The sequence below is a fragment of the Gracilinanus agilis genome, chromosome 5 (assembly GCF_016433145.1).
Source record: "Gracilinanus agilis isolate LMUSP501 chromosome 5, AgileGrace, whole genome shotgun sequence".
NCBI lineage: Eukaryota > Metazoa > Chordata > Mammalia > Didelphimorphia > Didelphidae > Gracilinanus > Gracilinanus agilis.
This window is the reverse complement of record NC_058134.1, coordinates 300,810,392-300,836,241: the sequence shown is the minus strand read 5'-3', so window position 1 is coordinate 300,836,241 and position 25,850 is coordinate 300,810,392. Positions and strand designations below refer to the sequence as shown.

General features: G+C 46.1%; 1 protein-coding gene across 1 annotated transcript in view; it reads right to left on the bottom strand.

Moving 5' to 3' along the window:
- Positions 1–25,850, bottom strand: part of TBC1D22A (TBC1 domain family member 22A) — a 346,099-nt gene that overhangs the window by 296,790 nt on the left and 23,459 nt on the right. The gene's annotated exons all lie outside the window — the stretch shown is intronic.

The window sequence follows — 25,850 nt, the reverse complement described above, 5'->3', positions numbered from 1 at the left end:
TTCCTCTTTCCACCCTCTCCTTTCTCATCTTATTCTCTCCAAACTCCCTTCATTTAGCTAAACAACACTGACCCCATGAGGAATGGAAGGCAAGGCAAGACCCTAATCCCAAACCAAAAGCTGAAAGTGCTGAAAAGAATAGCAGCGTTTACACACCCACCCATCAACCAGGAATCAAACAAGTAGCTTTCTTGACTTCGGCAGGAAACCAAACAACTTTCCAAATAAAGGAGAATTTCCTAAGCACATTCCTAAGGTCTGGGGCTAATGAAAGGGTTCAAAAAAAGATGGATGACATTCTAATAGGGGCAACTTTACTGTCTTCATCTAACTGCCAAATTCCTAAGACTCTAGAGAAGTGGGGAAACAAGGTGAGAAAGAAGAAATGAAGAAAGGCAAAGAAAAGAGCAAACGCGGGCCAAGCAGGTATGGAGGAGCAAGGATGATTATCATTCCTCCCCACTCTCTTCCTCTCTTGTCCGCTTGGCCCTGCTGAGTGACGACAGGTCCTGGGGGGCCCAGAAAGCACAGAACTGTGCACATCAAGGAAAAGCTTCTACAAGCTGATATGTCAAACAAGACCCTGCCATTTGGCATTAAATGTGCTCAGTTAGAAATAAGGCCTTAGCGTCAAGGACTAACGAAGCAGGTTCTAAGGCTGCACAGCGGCTGACTGACTGGCTTTTGAAAAGTGACACAAAGAAAAGAAGTAAAACCAGGAAGGCCAGCAGAAAAAATGGGAAATCCTTCAGGTTTCCCACCTCTGCGTCCATGCTAATGACTGGCAGAGTGAATAGGGCAGAAAGATCTGAGTTCAAATTTTGCTTCTGCGCCTTACTAGCTATGAGACTATAGACAACTCACTGCCCTCTCTGAGACACACTTTACTCATCTGGAAAATGGGAATAAAAATGCTTCTCATCAACAACTATTGTGAGACTCCAAAGAGACAAGCTACCTCAAATGCAATGGACATTTTTGTCGCTGTGATGAGGCTGGCTTCACATGGAATGAGGCAGCATGACTCCCCCATACACAAGTGAGTGGGCCTAGACCAGTGATGGCGACCCTATGGCATGGGTGCCAAAGATGGCAGGCAGAGCACTCTCTGTGGGCACTAGGCCACCCTCCCCCACCCATTCATTACTAGAAAGGCAGGAGGACTGGGGTGGAGCTGCTCCCCTCCCACTCTCCACCCTGCCTGACATTTTTTCAAATCACCCACCCCTCTGCCCAGCAGCCACTTCCTCTCTTCCCTATGTGGGAGACGGGCGTGGCATGTAGGGGGAGCACCCCATAGCACTCAGTCTGGGGTGGGGTGGGAGTGGGAGTGGGGCTGGCACTCCATCTCTAAAAGGTTCTCCATCACTGGCCTAGACCCTCTGCCCTCCCACAAGGCCCGGCACTGTGCCTATCCCCAGGATTCTGGAGCTTTCTTGTGAGAACCAGATTGTCCAGAAAGAGACCTGTCAGCCCCACTCACCCTGCTTCATCGATCGCCACCTAATGCCACAGTTCTAACGAAGCAGGAAGACTTCAGCTGCTCTCTGTCTTCTCTGGTTCCTGCTTATTTTTTTATCAAGCTTACACCCAAGGGGCTGGATGATACAGCAGGAACATTCCACAGAAAGCTTTGTGCTTCCTTATTAAGGACACAAGGTGACCCCCTGCTTCAGAATTTGCATCTTAAAATCATTAAGTGACTTTGAAATTACAATTCTAATTTTTCTTTACCCAGAATGTGCACCTTTTCAATCTCAAGACAAATCTACAGACCCTGAAAGCTCTCCTCAGCAGTCCCCTAAGCTGCTTGCCTAGGAAGGACATCAGCATCACCCCAAGCCAAGGGAATCACCCTCCTCTTCTTCTCCATCTCTTACTAAAGAGCAATCCAGAAAATGAGGCCATTAGAAACATGACTGGGCTCATTGTTTGGAGTTTGTTTGTTAAAATAGAGCTACACCTGGCCTCTTAGGGTAAGTAAACATAGTGCCTCCCTGCCACAGGGTCAGGCTTCATAAGGCCTCACTGAATGGCTGTGGCATTCAACAGAAGCATCCACATTACCCAAGATGACTTGCATAAGAGAAAAGGCCTAAAAGCCTCTATAGAGAACCAGGATGGTTAGCAAAGAGGGAAGGAAGGTACCATGCTGAGAGTGGGAGAGACCAGGTGTGGCATCATCCATAAAGCAGAGGGGAGTCTCTAGTGTGTTGAGCAAATCTTTCTTGGTAGATTTATAAGAGATTACAAAGAGACAGACTCCCTGCACCTACCGAGTACCCAGGGTACCAGGAACACAATGCCATTCCAGGAAGGGGGGCTACCTCCAACAAGATCCTAGACACACACACACACACACACACACACACACACACACACACACACATACACACAGTCTCTAAGACCTGTGTCAGTCTCCAGAATTGTCACAGCAGGCAGCCTAGCACAGACTTAGGGGGGTAGGAGGTGGCCACAAAGAATGCTGGCACAGACCAGAAGCACCGAACATGAATGGTCCAGGTTTGACTGCCATCCCTCTGCTGATCAACCAAGAGTGGCATTGCTCCCTGGGGACTGAGTCCAATTGGACAGGGAAGAAACAGAAATCTCCAGGTCCAAGGGAGAGGCACACATTGTCCCTGATCACCCCTTTGGGATGTTCCCCAACACTCCCTCTAATTATGGTCCCGATTCCACCATCAGCCATACTCTCTGGCCTGGCCTGGGTTAGAACACAGGACAGCCTCTCCTGTTGCTCCTGAAATGGCCTCTCTAAACTAACACACAGCACCCAGAGTAAGCATTTCCTTAGTCATTCATTCAAATGGGCTTCTAAACATTCATTTCAAAATTTCCACAGGAAAAGGTGGCAGGAAGGCATTCCTGGGACGCCCAAATGCATGTAGGTGGACTTTCCAGTCAGTCAAGTGAGAGCTAGCATATGTTTACTTGGGCAAAATGAGTCACTTTGTTTTATGGTCATTGCCCCCATTCAAAGCAAGTAGACCATGAGAAGGACAGCTACACACTTTAATCCAGGAAATGTGATCTGAATTCCTGCTCTAATCCACCCCCCCCAAAAAAGAATACATTATTTAAAGGATGGAAAAGAAAACCACACCCATCAAGTCTCAAAATCACATCATCAAATCCCAGTCAGGCCAGCATAGCCTCCTTTCCTTTCCTGACAGGGTTAGTGGCCTACAATACCGGCCTAAGCCACTAGTACTCTTCTTAGGAGAAAAACATGGAAGAGACAACAACACAATCAGGTAGAGGATCCCAGAGAGGTTAGAATGATGGGCTGAACCCAGTAGGATGACATTCAGTTGAAGGCTGGTATATAGCCCTATTCTTGGGTTCAGAGAAAATCACCTTCTCAAGTCCAGTCTAGAGAAACCATGGGAGGAAATAGAGCACAAAGTGAGAGATGGCAGGAAAGCTGTTCCACTTTGGAAGAGACTGCTCCCAAGTCCTTTAGAAGCACCTGCAGGGGATGCCTTAAAGGGCAGACTGGCCATTACAGTGTCACAGACAAAGCACTACATTTGAGCTCTGAGAGCCCGGTTTTGATACTCGAGCTTTGCTGCTCAATCCCCCTCTGACCATCAGCCTCTTCATCTAGAAAGGAACTAAAAGATGAACTAGAAGAAGGTCCCCTCAATTCTGAGATACTGAGATTCTATCACTGGATATGACTGGGTGGAAACTGCACCTGGAGAGTGACACCAACTTGGGAAGCACTTCAGGGTGACATTGTTTTGAGGCAGTGATGCCCCAGGCTTAGACAAAGAAGCCAGCCAGAACAAACATCTCCCCACTGCATCATGAAGTGTCTGTAAAATTACTTGGCAAACCATGTCATAATGCAGTCCAAACAGGAACACTATTTATGACTATTTACAACCGAAATAGTAAACAATAAAAAAGTAATATATGAGACCGATGTAAATACAATCATCCAGTTTCAGCAATGCAAATAGAAAATTGTCACAGAGAAAGAGGTGATAAATTAATGGGTCTGGAAGCTTGGAAAGAGGGAGCACCACGTGGGAGACTGGGGTCGAGGTGACGGCCACCTGTGGTCCCCTCTAGTTGGTTGCTAAGGGTCTCCTCCATTGAGCAAGACCCTCTTCTGCCCACCCACACTTTCTCCTCATCTGTGTCAGGCACCCTTCTGGCAATCAGAGGGAACCTGGGGTACCCTCACAGAATCTTATTTTCATTGCACAAAATAAAATACACATGACTGCAAAATAATCACACTATTAAGTAAGCGCATATTAGGGACACCTGGGCAATTGGGGTTTTCTCCTGCTCTATGATGTCTCAGGGCTTATTCACAATAGGGCACAAACAGCACAAACTGCACCCACTCCAAGCTAGGAGGCTCCATTCACTTCTTAATAGTGACCACTGCCACCCAACTCCTCACCCAATGGCCTACCTAGGCTGGCCACTCTGAGGTCCCTCCCCAAGACATTCCCAACTTGGTCGCGCCTTGTTCACCTAGCCTGAAAGCATCCAGGTTACCCTGCCAACATCCCAAGGCATTAAAAAGCTTCAGGGGAAAACTGCCCCATCAGTCCTAAATCAATTCTGCCTTCCTCACCTAAAACCTATTTACATGAGCCTTACACAGTGGCCAACACACCACCCCAAGGGCAAAAATGTAACCAGCCTCCCTTGCAGCCCAGCTCATCCCCATGGCACTCTGAAGGGCACTGCGCCTCACATGAGGAGGACCCCAACAAATGGAAGAAGCCACACTTGGTTTTCCCTTCAATCCTTAAGTATTTCAAGACCCTATTTCTTTGGCCAAAACCATTGCCAAAGTGCTAACATGAGAAAAAAAAGACATTTCTTTTTTTTTAATTTTTTATTTAATTAATTGATTTGGAGTATTTTTCCATGGTTACATGAATCATGTTCTTTCCTTCTCCTCTTCCCACCCCCCTCCCATAGCCAACAAGCATTTCCACTGGGTTTTAACATGTGTCATTGATCAAGACCTATGTCCATATTATTGATAGTTGCACTGGTGTGGTCGTTTCCAGTCTACATCCCCAATCATGTCCCCATGGGCCCATGAGTTCAAGCAGTTGTTTTTCTTCTGTGTTTCTGCTCCCACAGTTCTTCCTCTGAATGTGGGTAGCGTTCTTTTCCATAAGTCCCTCAGAATTGTCCTGCATTGCTGCTAGTAGGGAAGTCCATTACATTCGATTGTGCCACAGTATATCAGTCTCTGTGTACAATGTTCTTCTGGCTCTGCTCCTCTCACTCTGCATCACTTCCTGGAGGTCTTTCCAATTCACATGGAATTCCTAGTTTATCATTCCTTTGAGCACAATAGTATTCCATCAATATTCACCATCAGACACCACAATTTGTCCAGTCATTCCCCAATCAAAGGGCATCCCCTCAAAAAAGACATTTCTTAACTCTAGTTGTTGAACTCCTGGCAATCCCTTTAGGTCACTTCCTCCGTGGAGCCCCCTTTGATTCCATTCAGGAATGACCCAGACCCTCAGAAAGCATTTCTGTTGTCTAGCTTTCCAGTGTACTTATATGTGCCTTATATGACACTGACCTTAGGATAAGAGACTGTCTAGACCTGGACTCAAGAGCCACTGACCCCTTAAGTCTCAGTTTCTTCATCTGTAAAATTAGATAATTCCACTGAAGCTACCCACCTCACATATCGAATGAGGTGATAACAGAGCATTTTATGATTGCAAAGCACTGTCTAGGTGAAACTAGCCATGAGTCTAGTTCTGAATCTTTCTTTTGTTGATTGGCTATTGAAGATTTTATGCACTGTTGAGAAGTCAAAAAATCACATCCTTAGTCTTGCATAGACACCTTCTGAATATTGCACTGACCTAATCAAGCAAGCCCAATAGATCTCTGTTATTCACAGACAATCCTTCAAATTGCTCCTTAGATTCTGGCTGGGCAGAATTCTTGGGACAGAACATGGTTTTGTTGGTCCTCTGAACTGCTTGACCCATGACCTCCAACAAGCAGAGCTCTCACTATCTGACCTCTCTGCCAGAGGTGTTTCACTCTGCAGGCCAGTAGTAAGTACTTCCTGAATACACTGCCTGCCTGCCTGCCCCCAGGATGCTAAGGTATGTACTATTTATGGTCTCCCCAGACAGAACATAAGCTCCCTGAGGGCAGTTTCCTTTTTGTCTTTATGTCCCAATGTTAGATTTAAATGAATAACTCCAGATTCTTATTTTCTGTCGAGTTTATTAATAATCACTTGAAATAGAGAAAGGAGATATATATAAATTTAAACCTAATCTAACCTGACCTTGACCACATCATTCTCCACATGGCTGTCTCTCAGCCATTGTGCTCCCCCACCACTGTCCCAGGAAATAGAGCCCCTGGGCATGTCTCCAAGCACACCTTTATCCTTTCTCTGGACCTGGAAACCAGTAAGTAACCTTTAGTTCTGGGACATGTTCCTAGGGCTCTTCAACTGTGACCTCTGTTTGGAGCATTCATGGGACATCCAGCCACACTGCAAGGTGGGATGAGCTGGGAGGAGGGGAGCGGTTTCTATTTACACACCAGACAACCTACCACACGGTCCCTGGCACACTGGAGGCACTTAATCAAGGCTTGTCGATTAAGAGATTCACATGGCCCGCCTCCTCCCAGTCTGACAATTCTTGTTTAGTTTTCTATGATGGTTAATCATTCCTTTCCTGCCCACCAGTATAGATTTGGTCAAGACATCACTTGGCCCTCTTTGTTTTTATGTCACTTTCCATCCCAAACCCAGAGACCTACCCCTTGTATCATCACCAGTCAATGCCCCAACTAAATCTGGCAATATGTGGACCCACAGTTCCCAAAGCATGGCCTGCAAGGGAGGCAAGTACCTTTTCTCCTCTCCTCTCTGGGGCTAAACTGGTTTACTGGCACCACACAATAACCAGCTTCCTTCTTTGACTCTTCCCATGATGTGCTTGGTGATGCCATCAGCCCCCACAGGCTCCATTATATTCTCTGTGCCTGTGCACTCTTAATCTTCTCTGCTAGGCACCAGGCCATTCTCACCACTGTCTTCAAGACATTCGCACATGGAGCATGATCACCAAAAATTCATTTCATTTCCCTCCATTGCAATGAGCAGTCCATACCTCTGGTGGGTCATACTCTCCCTTCCAGGTCCCACCATTCACCAGCTGCCACCTCCTCAACATTTGCTCAGTCCATACTTTCCCTCCTCCACTTAGGACATGCTCTCATTGCCCTGGCCTGGACTGCCAGAATAGCCTCCTGTTTATCTTCCTGTTCCCAGTCTTTTTCCACTCTAAACTGCCCACTACCCAAATGGATCTATTATCCCTGCCTGTCTATCCTGTGCCATTCTTGTCCATGACTTGCCACAAAGGCATTCCCACAGTTTTCCTTCCTGGCATCACGAGAGTACCCAGGAAGCAGCAGTACTCTGGCTGAACCTTGGTCATCCCTCACCACAGAACCAGTCCCCTTGAGTTTCTATCTTCCATTTTCAAGAGACAGCATCCTCATCATCATCCTTCCTTTCCTGGCCCAAAGTTTCTCATGTCTTAAGGTTGTAGCCTGACCTTGCCCACCGGGCATGTAATCCTTATTTTTAATTACTGTATCCAGTAGTTCTACCCATCATAAAATAGGAAAAAATGGTCCTGTGCTTTATGGGTCCTCAAAAGTAAATCAAATTACTTTGAAATTTTTCAAAAAAGTCCAACCTCCATTCTCCTACTGGTCCAGGTAGGCCCAAAATTCTGTCCCTATATGCTCTACAAATGCACACTGACAGACAAACTCAAGAATCATCCATCCAAATGCATGTTGAAAGCTGGGCAAGAAATCTTCAGACTCTTGGTCTTTCCTGAGTGGGAGGACAATTCCAATACCTGCTAGCAGGATGGTCCTAGGCAAATCCCTTCACCTCTCTCAGGCCACAGTTTCCCCATAAGAAATAATAATAGCACGTGCCTCACAGGATTATCATACATGAGGCACTTTGAAAAACATAAAGAGAATAATAAAGGTTAGCTATTACTACAACACTCTCCCAGGAGACTCACCAATATGCTGGGTATAGATACCACCAACACGACACCCTCCCCATGAGGAGCACAGGGAGGACCTTTGCCCAACTCAGGCTCAATGTGGGATCTCTTCCATCAATGGTAAACATACAGTCCCATGGAGGGTATCATGTGGTGTCTGTGATCAGAGGGCCATGGAATGGTACTATTTCTGTTTTTTATTTCTTTCATGGAATTTTGAACGGTTTTATCATAGGGATAGGGGACACCTGGTTCAAAGAAGGCCCAGAAGAGGCATTTTGCACTACTAAATCAAATGCTTTTTTACATAAAGAACAAACAATGAATCCAGGGGATTTTGTATTCTCTAGATCTTTCAGTCAACTTTGACATAACAAATCTGTCGCCTGCTACTGAATACTGCTTGTTTGTGGGAAAAAAAAAAACCTGCTTATACCCTACTAATGCAGACACAAGAAAGCAGACACAGAGGTCAATAATTATCAAAGTCCTCGGTGGTCATTTGTTTCTACATTCCTAAAATCTGAGCTGTCTGCACGCCTTTGGGATCTCCCCCTCCTTCAGACACCTGTAGAATACTCCCTCAATGCCTTCACAATTGGATTCCCTCCAGCACACAAAGCCTCAAGATGAGATGTGCCTAGTCTAGTTGGGCAGCCCTATCTCTCTCTCTCTGATCTGGCACCATTGCTGCCACCTCTGTCACAGCCAGGACTGTGAGGCTAGGGTCCAAGTGGGATGGTTACAATGTCCTTAATGGAATAAATGTGTTTTTTACAAACAATTTTACTTTCTACTGATTACATTTTTATAAATCTTTTCCTTTTTTACCTCTGCATTTTGGCCTCCAGGGTTCTTAGATAACTGCTTACTTCAGTATAGCCAAGCTTCTTCTGCCCAGCTTCTCTCTGCCTTGTGTCAGTCATCACACTGACAACCATCATCATTCTTCATCAAATATTACAAACAAGTTTACTTTATACCCAATGCTGAGGGCAGCCATCACTCTGCACCAGCCAACTAAGTCAAGTATTTGTGGGCTACAGAAATCAAGGTTCATGGGTTCTCCAATGGTAAAACTTCTAACAGTTACAAATCAATGCTGTGAGGAAGATTAATTTAGTATTAGTGTTGGACCTAGCAGGAAGAGCTGGAGGATTCCAAGATGGAATGAAGGAGCAGGAAGTGGGGCTTGTGCTCTGAGAGAGACTCCATTAGTGGTTGGACATAACTGTTGCTAACCCTGGGAGATCTCAGAGTTAGGGAAAAAGTGCATCCAGATTCCCTGGGATCCTGAGAGGTGAAGGCTTTCAGCAAGTGGACAAGACCTGCAGAGCTGCACCAAGTGGGGAAGTGGTTTGTGATCTGGTGGACAGAATTGCAAGCTCACTCTCCCTACCTGGATACCTTGGATCACCTGTCCTGGTGGAGTTGGCTCTTGACATCCTGTGACCATCCTTGGATTTACCGTGAGATCTCAAAGCCACCCTCAGGCCTTTTAGCTGAGCTGACCAAACCTGGCTGGAACCAGGTTTAGAGGAGCTTCCCTGTGACTTCAGTACTGCTTCCTTTGGGCCCTGCCTGGCTTAGGTCAATAGAATAGTGTAGTCAAGTCCTTCCCTTGCCCCTGTGGTTTACCCTTAGGTTGTAAGTATGGAATCCCTTATTCCCATCCTTCATTATTATTTCCCTCAATTAAACTGTTATAAACTTTTACCTTTTGCCTGCTGGTTCTATAGACCCTGGCCTAGGAGAGCTGAGTGACTGTTGGGCCAAATGCCATTCCTGTGACAGTTAACAGCTTGGCAGTAAACCCTGGTCTCCCTATCCTGGTTGGTCCTGTCTCTCCTTCAACCCAGTATGAACCCACAAACCATTTAGATTACATCTTAATAATAATAGTTAACATCCCTGGTGCCCCACCATTATAGTCAAGTATTTGTGGGCTACACAAATCAAGGTTCATGGGTTCTCCAATGGAAAAATTTCTAACAGTGGTACCATTTCTGTCATCCATTCTCCATTTCCAATTACTTCTAGACATAGGAGTTATTTCAATTGTATATCATATCTGATCTTGCTTATTCTTTATTATTTTTTACTCATTTTAATCTGAGCTCAAATAAGCTGACCAACTATACACAATTAATAAACTTATTAAGTGTCTGCCATGAACCAGATATTATGTTAAGGCCTAGAGATGCAAAGAAAGAAACAAGACAGCCCCCACTCTTGGAAAACTCACAGTCTAATAAATAATTTAATTTAGCCAACTCCTACAACAAGGACAAGTCTTTTCTGGACTATTAAAACAGAATTCATTTCAGTTTGGGGGCTTTCAGATTGTCAAACACTCAGCTACTATGCTTGTTAGCTTTTGTACGTTGGCTTCCTAGTCTCTATTTTGTAACCAGTACCAAATTGTTTTATGATTACTGCTTCGTAAAAACAATTTGTAATCTGGCACTCTTCCTTACCACTTTTAAAAATTGTTTCTTTTGAGATTCTTGAACCTATGCTGATCCTCTTGAATTTTGTTATAATTTTTTTCCTACTTATATAAAGTAATCCTTGGGTAGTTTGATATGTATGGTGCTAAATAAGTAAATTAATTTAGATAATATTGTCATTTTTATTATTTTGATTATTCCTAACCATGAGTAAATGAATATTTCTTCAGTTATTTATATTTGCCTTTATTTGAGTAAATCCCCCCAGTTCCTGGGGTTAAGAACATCCTATCTGGGAAGAATTACTAAGAAAACCAGAAATCAGTCACTAAGTAAAGACCATCATCTCACAACATACACCAAGATAAGTTCCAAATGGGAATGTGTCTGAGACATAAAGAGCAACATCATAAACAAATCAGGGGAGCAAGAAAACCACTAACTTTGAGTTTGATGGATGGGGAAGAGCTCATAAACAAAGCATAGAGACAAGAGAGAGGAAGAAGGTAAAGGAAATGGACAATCGAAATCATCCAGTGCTCTGAACACACAAAAAACAACTCGGTTAAAATGAATGGAAGCAGGCAAGTAGGAAAAAGTCTTTGCAGCAAATTTCTCCAATAAAGATCTCGTTTCCAAGATAAACAGGGAAGAGATTCAAATATATAGCAATAAGAACCACTCGCTACTTCATAAAGGTGCAAAGCAGACCTTAATTGTAATGTTTTTTCATTATGAATTTAACAAACACATTGCTTGACACCCAGCAGGTGTTTAACAAATGTTTACTGACTGACACAACATAGCACTTCGAAGTTGGTGAAGTGCTTTCTTGACTGTTCTCTCTCTCAGTAGATCCTAACAAGAACCTTGGGAGATGGGTACAAGATTATTCTCATTTTACAGATGGAGAAGCTGAGGCTCCCTACAAATGTGTGAGGTCAGACCTAAACTTGAGCCCACTTGACTCCTAGCCCAGCACTCGAGCCACAATGCCATCCAGTTGCCCAAACTGTTCACCAATTTAGAAATATATATGCAAGTTCGAGAATAAACTAGGAGATCTCACATGGAGCTTTAAGAAGTGATGGCAAGCTGCCCTTCCTGTGAGGCTCATGAGAAGGGTGAGCTTGCTTGGCTAATATATTTTCTCTCTCTTTTTGATTTTGGTTAGGAAGGATGGCTCTATGGGTGGGGAGGGGGAAAGATATGGGAGAAAATAAAAATGATGTAGAAATATCCAAATAGATTCATTTTTCCTAAGGAGAACATAAAATGGCATTGGGAGTCTACAGAGCAGTGACCGTCTTCCCACCTTCCCTGCAGAAAATCCACCAATCAATCAAGCAATCAATTGGCAAATATGTATTAAGGGCAAGAAAGGCAAGAATGAAGAATGAAACAATCCCAAACTGCAGTGAAGTTACATTCTAATGGAGAAGACGAACACATAAAAAAAAAAAAATCTGGTGTAAATACCAAGTTAATAAATACAGGCACACATGCATGCTAATTTAAATAAAAGGCCTCTTGGGAGGAAGGGCACTAAAAGCTGAGGCTTTTTACCACAATTGTCCTCCTGCTGAAGGGAAGCCTTTGCCCCACAGTTGAGGATCCAAAGGACCATGAGCTTCAGCTTCCAAATCTCAAGCTCATTTTATCCAAGCTAAAATTAGAAGTAGCTACAAGTGCTCTGCCCAGCACTGGTCACTCATGATTTGGAAAAGGCCACTAACACAGAGTAGCATCTTGAGGAGAGTGTCCAGATGAAAGGGTCAACACTATGCTCTGGCAAAACCAGTAGAGGGAACGAAGAACATTTAATCTAGAAAAGGGGGTGGGGAGAGACTTGATCATCAACGATCTAGGGAGCTCTCTTGTGTGAGAAAAGAGGAACAGAACTGTTAGGCCTGGCCTCTGAAGGCAAAACCTTGAGGAATGATTGGAGACGGTGGAGGAAAGCCATCTGTGGTGAAGTGCTCCCAGACAATTAAAGCTGTCCAAAAATTAAACAGATTAGCCAGGGAAGACGTGCCCTGCCCCCAGAGGCCTTCAAACAGAGGCTGGAGGAAATGTCAGAGAAGGACTGGGCTAAGGGCTAGACTTAGAGGACCACCTCCCCCTCCCTGGCAAGTGTCTTCTTCTCTGATGGTAAATATGTCCATAGAGAGAAAAGCCTGGAGCCTCCCTCTGCCCAGAATGGTGCTTTTATCTGAGGGAATATCAAACAGTTGTAATTAAAACTCACACCACTTGTGACCCAGAGATGGAGAGAAAGCAGCTTAGAGACCTGACAAGCTCCCCGAGGGAATCGGACTGAGCTGCTACCTCCCAACAATACCTAAATGGCAAGCTATCCGTTTCTTGTCCCGAATGGATGAATTTCTAAAAGGCAGCTCATCTTTTGAACAGAGATTTTTAAAAGCTACAACAATCACCTAACACGTCCACTGACCAATTCAACCAGACAGCCTTAATTCGGCTGTGTGCCCACCTGACTGCAGGTATGAGGGCCCGTGCCGGAATCCACTCAGTCCCCGGCCAATAAACAGCTCTTTCCTGAGAGCCAGTGACCCACTCCACCTTTAATGCAAACAAGAACAGTCTCTCAAGTATTTTCCTTGCAACTCGAAGCAGATCATCATTCGATCACTTTCACATAAAAGAGATGAATATTTCGAGCATAATGATTTTAAGGAGCTCAACAATTTCTTTGCATGCATTATTCATTTTGTGACACAAAACTGTTATTTCACTGAGATTACTGTAAATCGCTACATGAAGAGCTGGCTTGCATGAACAATTAAATGATAGATATGATAAACTAGATTTATAAGCTTTATGTTCCTATAACATAAATTCCTTGAATGATTTAACTCAACAGAGCTAGAAAATTCTTTCTGGAGGCTGGACTCATGGATCTGTAGCTCCCCCAACAGCCTTTAACAAAAACCTACGGTCAAAAAAGGAAGAGGGAAACACTGAATAAAGGGCTTGATATTACTCTGGTAACCACAGCAACTGGTTTCTAAAATGAATAATAGCTCCGTTCAGTACTTCATTAAAATTTTTTCAAGCAAACACTGCCCTTAATCTTCTCAATGGAACAAAAGACTTATTCAAAATACATGTAGAAAACTGAAAATAAAGTCAGATACGGCACTGTGACTGAGCTGAAACCTCTGCAGCATGGAGAAAGGATGACTCCAATCAGCAAAGATGAGGCAAAGTTGGATATTTAGGAACCTCGTTCCACAATGTCCATTTTCTGCACTCATCACAAACATTCCTGGGCTCCCCAAAGTGACCAGAGGTTCTGTCCCCTGCAGGGAATGATGGGAGCGACAGCAGCCAAGAGGCATCCTAGTAAATCGAGGGAGAAACTAAGGAAGCCAAAGCACCAGCACCGACTGCCAAACAGAAACCAAGTCACCAATTTACTTCCACGGCCTCCCACCTCCAAAGCCTTTAGAAGACTGGCGCATGTGGCCTTGGAGGGCTCTACTCCAACTCCCCTAGGCGCCAGATGAGACGGAAAGGGGGCCCTCTGCCCCTGGGCTCAGGGAGCACACTACAGGGTTCTCACACGCTCCCTCGAAAACCAAGATGCAAACACAAGAGCCAAGTCAGGTGAGGTTACAGACAAAGCCAGGAAAGGCTGAGGCTTGGGGACAGCTCCGTCTGGACATTCTTTTCCGTCCAAGGCAACTGCTCAAAGCTCGCCTCCTTGGTTTGGAGACCAGAAAGCTCTGGGTTCAAGTGGCGTCTCAAGATATGCAGTGGTTAGGGGAAGGCACCGAGCACCTTGAAAGCTGGAAGTTGTGGAGGAGGCACCGGAAGGGAGCAGTACAGGGAATTTCCTCACCTGGGAGTTCCCGAGGCTGATGAAACCACAAGTCTAGGCTTCATTCCTATGAAATATTTTACTTTTGCCAAAAATATTTTTTATTTAACATCAAAAACATGAGCATTTCCATATGTCAAAGAAGAGACAGAGGACTGTGTATGAGCCCACCAATGAAAGAATATGTACAGCTTGGCTTTTCTTAACCAAATTGCCTCGGTGGGCCCAGCCAAGCATACAAATGAAGGCTCCAGGAAGCCCTCACTGACTGGCCGCCCCAACTGGGAAGTCACTTCTAAACAAGCCCTTTAGGGCAAGGACACACAGGGCTTGAGTGTTGTTGTTGTTGTTAGGCCATCACAGATGGATCACACCCCACCTATAACTTGGAGCACTGCCTGGAGCTCTCAGAAAGGAAGGGGCCTGTCCAAGGTCACCAGCCAGGATGGAATCCCCTTCTGAAATGGAGAGTGAGGTTCGAGGGCACAGACACAAATGGGCACAACTAAGGCTGTATCCATCCGACACCCTAAAAGCCCAGGAAGGAGGGAGGATACATGTAGACGATGTCTCTTCCCAAAGGGTTCTGTTCCCACCACCTGGTCCTCTTACACTGCCCCAAACAAGATGCCACGCTGGTCCTTCTTTGGGGCCTTCTCTTCAGCACTGCCTGCCACTGTGACCCCAGTATTGTGCTGATGCCCACAATTTCCATGCTACAATTCTGATCATGTCACTGCTCTGCTCAAACACACTGGGTAGCTCCCTATTACATACCAAAGAAAGCCCCAACTCCTTGGCCTTTTCCCACCCACCCTGCATTTTAATCCAACAAGCCTAATCCCTATTCCTCCAATATAACCTGCACCCACAGCCAGTCAGTGCCCTCAAGTGATATTCATTTCTTGAGGACAGTGACCCAGATGGCCCAGGGAGATTGTCACACACATAAGGGGCCCATGACTGGAATCCTCTAATTCTAAGACAAGCTCTTCTCCTGGTAGCCCTTGGCTGGCCACATCTCAGCAATGCCTGGGTCATGGCTTCAGGACTCCTACAAATATGGTGAACAAAATCACAAGGTGCGGGGCATGTGGCTCTGCTCCATGGCGCTTCCTCAAGCAGTCACACAGAAACATTTAGTCACTATGCCTGAAAAATAATCCTCGACCAGCCTGCACTGATGTCCACCAATAATGCCTCCTGACACTGTGGAGCTCCAGGGGGCCCTACCCACAATGAAAGGGATCTGGGGATGAGTCCAGGTGATAGACTGATTGACTCTTTCTTGAACTCCAACCTAACAAGGCTTCGAAAGGAAAAGACCTAGAGGGCTGACCACCACGTGCTATTCACCCGTATCCCTTCCACAAGCAATTTCCTAAAGAAGGGAAACTCAGAGACCTGCAGGGGTAAAGGGCACACCCACACCGAGAAAATCACAGAGCTTGTCATGAAGTAATAAAAAGGCCAAGTGTGCCAAAGCACGCATCTTACAAAGTAAGAAATCTTTGTCATGGAGAGAAGGCAAGATACTCAAGAGAAGTCGCAGAGAATCAGACAGGTCAATGAAGTCGAGCAGTGGGGTTAGTAAAGGAGCAGAAACCACTGATGACTGAGGAATGTCGGGAAGAAGACAACATCCAGAAGGGCCCTGAGGTTCTGTGCCAGGGTGACTCGGTGAATGAGCCCACTAAGCAGGAAAGCCAGGAAAGCACACAGACCAGGAGTGCAGTTCTATTAGCTCAAGCAGCCCCAGGGAGCTCCAGATCTCTGTGGAGAGCCCACAGCCACAAGAGGCAGCCGATGGTTCAGTACAGCCTTGAGCACCAGGCCTATGGTCAGGAAGACCAGGGTTCAAATCCAGACTCAGATATTTGCTAGTTATGGGACCCTGGGAAAATGACTTCAGCCTGCCTCAGTTTTCTTACCTGTAAAATAGAGATCATAAGAGTTCCTACTTCCCAGGATCCTTGTAAGGGATGTAACACACTGTGCGCACACAATGCTCTCCAGATCCTGCAATTCTACAGCTACTAACCAGCAGGGCCAGCACTCAAGAGGAGACTCCTCTGAGGATAGATCACTACTTCCTGCAGACCTGCCACCACACTGACCACCATCCATCTGTCCCTCAGCTCTTGATGGGGACAGCCCAAGACCCTGAACCCAAAGTCTCCCAACAGGGCCCTCAATCACCATTCTGCAAAGCAATAGCAGGGAAGAGGTAACCTGGCTTCTAACTGTAGCCCCTGTCAGCCCTGAAGACCCGGGGAAGAACGTTCTTGTCACCAAAGGCCTTAGCCTAGCCAGTGGTTCAGCCTCAGAAGCTGCTGAGACTAGTGGAAGTGACATTCGAGAAGCTCTGCCACTGCCCCTGAGACCTGGGGGACCTGTCTACTGGGCTGGCAGCTGGAACCCCCCACAACTGTCATCTGTCCCCCAGACCACGGACTCCTCTAGAGAAGGGATGACCTGACTTTGCTGCTTATAGCCCCAGCTTGCAGCGCAGTGCAGTGCACACAGGACACACTTAATAAAGGCTTTATCCATTCTTTCTTTTACTCCAATGAAAATGGACAAGCCAGGATCACTCTCTTCAGTAGAAATTAATTAGCAACATGATTTTAAAACAGGAAAGTTCCTTAAAGGCAAGCACAGAGACAATATGATGCTCTCTAGAAATACACGGGAAGAACAACGGACAGATTCTTCCTGCCTGGTGAGAGATCATGGCAGAGGATGAGGAGCAGCAGTTGAGAGCCCAGAGGCAGTTTATAATGGGAAGATCTGCTGGGTAGTAAAGGTCATGCAGCAAGAGTAGACAAAGGAGAGGTGGAGCCAAGATCTCGAATGACCAAACAGGAGGCTAAAAGCTTTGGGGAAGGGCCCATGACCACTTCAGTAGTAAGAAGAGAAGGCAACAGTGAACACTAGCTCATAGTCTGCAGACACAGAGAACCTGTTCTTTCCCTGTGAAAAGAGAATGGATATGAACGATCAAAGGCAGAAGAGGATGAAACACCCAATAGGAGGACAGGAAGTGCAAGAGGGCAGACAGAACTCAATTTGGGATTAAAGGGCCAAATGAATCCTGTAATGGGTTGGTAATGGGCACAATCCCACAATGACTTATCTGTTTAATAAGTATATTGAGTTATATATAAAATCTCCTGTATTAAAAATATAGCAAAATGAAAAGCCAAGAATGAGGCGGCAAGATAAGTTGTATGAATGCCTTACACTTTTGGCCCAGAACAGGAAAAGCCCCCTGGTATCAAGTCAGCTCACCCCCAGGAAAATTTTCCTTAACACAACAAATGAAAATGAAACTCAATAGATTTTTTATTAAGGAAATAACCAAGAGCAAGGGCAAGAAGTGAACAAGCTTCAGTGGTGTATTCACTGACTGGTCTGATCCGGAAGGTTGGTAAAGGAAAGAGACAAGTAAATGATGTCCTCTGACCTGAATATGGAACGAAGGACCTGGAGGGTCCTGGCAGAGATGAATGGGACGGTGGCGGGTGGCATGAATCACAGCTCAGACATCTTTGGACACTACATGGCATATCAATAACCTGGAAGGAGCCACACATTCTAAGATAAATTACAGACATACAAAAGTATGAGGGCCAATAAAATATAAGAGAACTTGAATAGAGTAGGAAGATGATAAGATAAATGCTAAAAGTGATTCAAGGCAGGAAAACTTCAGGTTACAGGATGAGAAGTCACAGAATGAATTATTTCAATGACGGGTATTTTTAAGGTGATATGCATGACAAGCGTCTACCCTGAAGGTAGAATCAGACCCAACTTAGAATCACAACTCCTTATTTTCAGCTTGTGTGGCCTAAGGCCAGTCAAGTCCCTCTCTAGGCTTCCCTTACCTCATCTAGAAAAATCAAAGAGGGTAGGAATACTTCCATATGATAGCAGACACAGAACAACCAAAAACACTGACAGATCATTTCCTTTTCATAAGTATGAGCTAAATCTTTGTTTTCTATTTGACCAAGATGTAAATGGCCCACACTACTGGAGTACAGGTCAGAGATTCATCTGAGTTGAGGCTTTCTCTCAGGTCTGAGATACACAACCAAGGCACACCCCCTCCTCCAGCTGCTGTTCATTTTCAAAGAGGACCAACAGCATCACAGGGTGATGTCTTGACTTTTACAGGAGCTGAGTTTTGGTGAGGGAGAGATGCACAAAGTTATCATCCTCACTCCTTCTTCCAGAGTCATCCCAGTCCAGTGGCAGAACAAAAATAAGGATAACAGGTGATGACCCAGAATGCAGTGTATGACCACGGTGTCTTCCTTATCTGAGCAAGCTCTTAACACTCCACTTGACTTCGGCTTCGGCTGCCTCCATGGTCACTGGAACAAATCGTTCCCTCTTCCTAAAGTCATCCTAGATGTCCTTCCTGGAGAAGGTACCTATAGGCCCCTGGCATCACTCTCTGAAGCCCTGAAGGCTTTTGTTTCATTGGGAAGACTCTAGTCTTCCTACGCCCATTTCCAGGACAGCCTGTGGTCTTCCCTTCTCAGGATTACGGATTTCGGATCTCCAACACACAACTGAGATGTGGCTTCGACTTGGCCTTCTCTCTACATTTGGAAGCCTTTTCTTCTGTTGAATATCATACTCCCTTGAGAAGCCGGAATAAGGAACCATCCAATGTTGAGCCCTTCACTCCTAAAAGACACACCAACCACCATTTTGTAGACACAGCTCCATGATCTGGCACCAGAAGGAAGGGCAGGAACTCTCCCACTCAATCTCTCTTTTCAAACAACGTTAGGGTAGGAAGGGTCTGGCAGACTATTTAAACTCATTTTAGAGACCCCAGGATGACAAATACTTATTGAACGCCACTGGAGTCTCCTGCTTTGCTTACAATTTGCACTATGGTCCTGAAGCGTCACACAATTGTAAAACCAATCGAATCTCAGTTTCACATGGCCCAAAGGGAAAATTCAGCCCCCAATTTTGCCTGCAGCCCAGTTCAGGCCACCTTCCTCTTTGCTCTAGCTACTGGCCTGTCAACTGTGTACCAATAGCCAGGTCCATCACTTCTGCAATCAAGTATTCTAATCCTCTGAGGCACCAACATTTTATGTCCTTAGCATGCTTTGCTTCCTTCTATTTCCAGATTAGGGAGAGGAACAAGACCTTGCATTTCACTAGTAAGAGACAACTCTCAGTTAAGGAAATTCTATCTACCAATGCAGACAAGCACCTTCTCTGTAACTCAGGAAGTTCTAGAGAGTGGCCTAGAAGTCAGAGGAGTGCCTCCCTCACACAGGGTCACACAGCCAGCGTGCTGGAAAGGAGAATTGAACAAGGCCTTCCATGTGGGCTCAGCAGGGACCAGAGCAGCTTTATTTTTGCTGTTAAAACCCTTACCTTCTGTCTTAGAATCAATACTATCAATTCTTTTTTTTTTTAATCCTTACCTTCCACCTTAGAATCAACTCTATGTATTGCTTCCAAGGCAGAAGAGTGGCAAGGGCTAGACAATAGGAGTTAAGTGACTTGCCCAGGGTCACACAGCTAGGAAGGTCTGAGGTCAGATTTGAACCTAGGACCTCCCATCTCTAGGCCTGACTCTCAGTCCACTGAGCTACCCAGCCACCCTGATACTCTCAGTTTTAAGGCAGAAGAGCAGCAAGACTGAGCAATCAGGATTAGCTAACTTGCCCAGAGTCACACAGGTAGAAAAGTGTGTGAGGCCAGATTTGAACCCAGATCCTCCTGACTCCAGGCCTAGTTCTCTTTCCATTGTGCTACCTAGCTGCTCCCAGAGCAACCCTTTTTTTTTAAAGAACTTTGTTTGCATGAGACACATGCCTATTTCAAAAGCCAATTCAAGTAATATACACAAAAATTATTCTGGGGTAGAAACTGGGTGGCCTTTAGGGGATGTGGGGGGGTATTTCTGTCTCTGCTATGACTCTGGATGTGAGGGGCCCAGAGAAACTGATGACAGAAGGTGTCAAAGAACAGAATTTGTTTTTTTGTACCCAGAATGATGGGCTCCTGGGAAAGGGCAGAGAGCTGAGGACATGGAAGAGAAAGCATGTGTTTGGCCAGAGAACCACTGCCTGGTCAGGAGGGCTTGAAACACAAACTTGATGGTAAGGGCAAAAAACCCCAAGACAGTGGAGAGAGCAACAAAGCTGCCACAGGTGTGAAAGGGAATTCTTGGTTCTCTGTGAGTTCACACCGTACTTGCTGCTCGGTGAGAACAAGCCAGAAATTTAAGAGTTCGCACACTCAGAAAGGTGTGGTTCCAAAGGTGAGAACTCAGACAATTTGGAAGCTGTGGTTGGCCCCCATGAAAAGGGGCAGAGACAGGAAACCACCATAAAAGCCATGAAAATCCCTGAGGAGGAGGCTGGTGAAGGAGGCTAGTAGAGAGTGAGCTCCAAGAAGGAAGTGGGCTACAAGAAGAAAGTCGGCCTCAGGAGTCCCCTTCAGCTCCAGTCACTGTTTTGGGGGAGTGGAGAGCTGGTTTCCCTTCCTGTCTTCTGAAGAGAGTTTAATTCTGATGGAAGATTAACAAGTCCTGGCTGAGCCAAGTGCTGGAACTATATTTAGTTAGATAGGCTAATGTCTTTTGTACTTTCACTCTTTCTACCTCTTTTATAAATAAAAGATTTATAATTTTCATATGTTTGGCCAAACCATTAAATTGAACACTTACACAGGGGTAAGGGAGGAGCCCAACAGCTCTCAGGGGGAAGTGTGTACACCAACAGAACGTGGCACAGACAAGTAAACCGCCTGACCTTCAGGGAGGCAAGGAGGGCCTTGTGTTCCAGGGAAGGATCAGGCAGAAAGGGGGGAATCTGAGGCGTCTGAGTCACACACAAGGGTTGCAGCCAAGGCCATGCAGGAGTGCCTTCTGACCTAGGCTGGATGCTCTATGGCTGAGGTCTCCCCAAGGCAGATTACAGGATGGGGACAGAAGGCCTCAATGGCCTGAGCACTGTAGGAGACCGCAATCCACTGTAACAAAACACCAAATGAATTCAGGTCTTTCCTAACAATTTTGTTTCTTACTGGATAACCTGAAGAAGAGTAGCCTGGCCTGAAAGCAGAGCAAAAAGAAGTGCCTGGACCCTGTGGAGGAGCTCTGGCATCATCCACAAGTTCTGAAACCCTACCTGAATCGAGAGCAAACAAGAACAACCAAAAGGCTCGGGAAGTCAGTCCAAAAGGGAAAAGCAGATCTCAAATCTGACAATAGAGCAATATGAGGTCCCAGGATCCTCATCAGAAACACCCACAGGAGGCAGCTCCAGAAGATAATGGGCAGCACATAGAACTGTTCTCCCCAAGACTTCTGAGGGATAGAGAGGCTCAGAGACCCAGTTCAGACCAAGGCTATGCAGAGGGCAAGGGAAGGAGGTGGCAGCCAGCAACACAGGACAGGAGAGCCCTCCAGAAGAAGGACATCTTGACAGCTTGGTGCTTGTGTTCTCGGCTGAAGAACAGGCTTTTCAAATTCCGAAAGACCAAATGAACAAGACCCAACATCCAAGGTAAGCAAGGAAGCTGCATGGGTCTCCAGGTCCACACTGTAACACACAGCGAGACGGAGGGGGCCAGGAGAAGAGACATCAGGAAACAGGGACTAAGACAAAGGCCAAAGGGAGCAGAAACACCAGTTATTTCACAAAGTCCTCATGGGATCTGGGGGCTGAAGAGGCCCCTGCAGTGAGGCATCGCTGAAAAGGGTTCAAGGCATCCAGGAGGCCTAGGAGCCTACCTCCCTGAGCCAAGGAGAAGAAGGGAGGGAGAGCACAAGGCCAACAACCAAGCAAAATGGCAGGCAGCAGCCCAGGCATGAAGGGGCATGTTCTCCCCAAACTTTGGCCTTCTCTAGGCCTGCCACCTCCACAGGACTCAACATTCTTTGGGCTAACCTGACACCTTTATAAGAACCTTGAAAACATAACTTTCTCCATCAGTCACAGATCTTCATGAAAATCTATTTTTCTTTGTTTTTAGAATGAGCTTTATACATAAATGTATAAATAATGGTAGACCTCAGAGGCTCCCCACACCTAATCCCACTCTCTCCCTTTATAGATAAGGCCCAGGAAGGCCCATCTCAGCGTGGGAAGTGATTTGCCTAAGGTCACACAGGCAGTCAAAGCAGTTGTCAGGATTCAATTGGGCATAAGTGTGCCCACAAAGTGTATGGGGCCAAAGGGCCCACAGATATATCTTTCCATGTTAGGAGGTGGAATGCGGTGTAGGTCAGATTTCTTCCATTCCTTGGTTAACTTTGCAACCTCTTTGATTTCCTCTTGTGGATTCATTAGGCTCTCAGGGACAAGGAGGGAGAGAAACCCATTAGGAAATGTGGGTGATCTGAAAGCAGAGGACAGCAATGACAGATTCCAAAGGGGCCTCTGAGGAGGTAAGTCCTGGGCTACCCCTGCAATTACTTCCAGCCCCTACAGCACACAAAGGGAACAACAAGTGTTTCTGCTCCAATGGGCCAGTTATTAAGAGTGGCCTCTTTGCCGGCAGCTCCTCTCTCCTACCCCATTGCCTTACTGCAAACAGGACATTCCCATCAAAGGCAGAAATGGCAGCTCCAAAAAGCTCAGAAAACATATTTCCATTCAGCAAACCAGGGTTCTTGCACCTGTGAAGTTGTTCTTATTACAGAAGGGCCTGACTGCTGAGAGCTGCAAACATCCAAGAGAGGAAGAAGCTTGGGAAAACCAGAGCCAGGAAGGCCAAGAGCCTGGCAAAGACCAAGGCGGAGAGTCACCAAATCCAGGACCTCATCTCAGATCGCCTGACTCCTTACAGAAGGCAGAATACAATGTTTGTTCCCACCCCCATCTCCTCTAGAGAAATGATGGGATTAGAAAAGATGAAGGAAATATGGCCTATGGGAGAAAAAAGATGATCACTAAGGGCCTTCCCAGCTCAAAAGCGATGATCCTCTTAATCCTATTAAAGGGAACACGCAACTCCCTTTAAAATCAGTGAGCTGCTGGGCTTTTCTCACATGTGAGTGGGGAGCATCTCACCCCTCCCCCTGCCTCCTCCAGAAATGGGAGAGAGATTTAGCTTGGCTAAGATTCACTCAAGGAATGACCTACAGACCAGATACTATGAATTCTTGAGATATGGGGTGGCAGATCCCAAAGACAAGGAAATTCCAGCCCTGGAGAGACTCAGAGGAGTGAGAAGACAATCTCATTAGCATTTTAGTGGTTTTAAATAATGATAGTTAACATTTCTATAGCCCAGGGGTTGGCAACCTTTTTGGCCATGAGAGCCACAAACACCACATTTTTTAAAATGTAATTTCGTGAGCAGTACAGTGCTCACAGTGCCACTCCTATAACAGCGCCTGAAAAAAAAATGGACTTTATGGCTCGAGAGCCATACGTTGCCGACCCCTAATATAGCCCTTACTAGGCCTTGCCAGATACTGCCAGCTTTATAATTATTATCTCATTAGATCCTCCCAAGCACCCCTTGGTGTGTGCCAAGGTGCCCTGGCTATTCCCATTTTACAGCTGAGGACACTGAGACAGGCAAAGATAAAGAAGCTAAAGTGACTTTCCCAAGGTCACAGAGATAGTAAATGTCTGAGGTGGGATTTGAATTCAGATCTTCCAGACTCTGGGTCCAGTGTTCTGAGCACTGTAGCTGCCAGTAAAGTTTGTGGTCAAAATGAGCATTGAACACCTTCTTTCCCACCTTTTCAATCCCAATATTCTTTCAGTGATGCTTCATGTTTGAAGGCCGCAGAATACTGGAGGGAATCAAAACTGAAGGTCCCCAAGGAACAGAGGAGGCCGGGTACATGGCAATCAGAAGCTCCAACAGCTACCAACCGAAACCAAAATCAATGAAATAGAGCAGCGAGGGGGGACTAGAGGCGCTTACAAGAGGCCTGGACAGGAGCTGCCCTGGGCCACAATCTGAGCTGCTGAGTTATCCATGTTCCCATCTCTAAGGGAATTCCACCCCAGGAAGATCAAAGGGAAAGAGGGCCAGCTTTGCCAAAGGGCACCCAGCACCCCCCTCCCTCCTTTAAAGACAACTGTCACAGAAGTTCCAGCTGGGTCCACAGTGGGACTCCATGTCCCAGGGGCCTGGCCCACAAGAGACACTTAATCAGTATCTGATGGGTGAGTAGAGAGCCCCTTCTTTTCCTCCTGCTGCTAGAGCTTATAGGCTAAGTCTCTGATTAGCAGAGAGACAAGGGCTGCAGAGATCAAGCCCTGGGCTGGCCCAGGACTCCCAGGATTCCTCCCCACCCAAAGCTGCCCTCAGGCCAGGAGAGAGCATTTACTCATCTATTCCCCAACTATTTATGCAATCCCCAGGAAATAGCTATCCAGTACCCCCTAAGGCTAGGAGGGAGACAGAGAGAAAAGGAACCCCGGAAAAAGCAAGCAAGTCACTGGACAGCTCAGGAGTAATTGGGCAAAGGAAGACCCAGAGGGCCCTGGGCCAGTTGGGGAGGCTTCTTGGATAAAGCCACTCAGCAGAGCCCCAAAACAAGGAAAGAACCTGAGCAAGTGATAGAACCAGGGGGAGAGGTCAGATGCAAAATGGGAAAATGGGCCAAGGCTTGGGAAGCAACCTAGAAGTCTGTTTTCACTGGAGTAAGGAGCAGAAAAAAGGCAAGACCCAGGTCAGGAAGGGCCTAAATACCAGGGGCTTCTGTTTGTCTTATCGGGACCAGAAAGCCGTAGAATGCTTCTGAAGAGCCCAGTGACTTGGCCCACCTATACATCAGGCAATCATATGGGCAGCTGGGAGAGGATGAACCAGAGAGAGGAGACACTGAAAGCATCATTAGGAAGCAGAAATATGCAAGTAAGAGTGTGTAACTGGGTTCCAGGAAAAGTGTGTCTCTAGAGACAGAACCTGAACCAGGATTGGACAGACTATAATCAGAATCCCTAAAAGCCCAGCACAGCCATTGGGGGACACACAGCCAACCTATGGAGCAGAAGCTGCATCTCTTGGCCTTTAGGCTAGCATGGTCACACCTCAAAGACCTAACCTGGCTTCCTTACCTCCACATAAGGCTCCACAAGCAGCCCTGTGCTCACAGCCTGTCCCGACTCTGTCCTCCCTTCCACATGCCAAGGAAAAAGGCTGACCTAGTGATACTTGGAACAACAGCCATCAAGATGGACTGTGAAATGCATCCACCCAAAAGGAAGATGGCACTTCAGTCAGGAGTCACTGCTGGACTAACACAAGCAAAGGCAGCTACGAGGATGCCACATGATCCTGAGAGAGAGGAAGCAAACTGGGAGGGGACGGAGAGAAGGCATGGTGAATGCTAGCAAAAAGCTGGTCTTAGATCTAAGTGAGGTACTAGAGACCTGGGATCTCCATTTGAGGCCTTGGTCCAGGACTGCACACTGCGGATTCTTCTTTGTGCCCTGGACACAACCCCAGAGAAGGAAGACC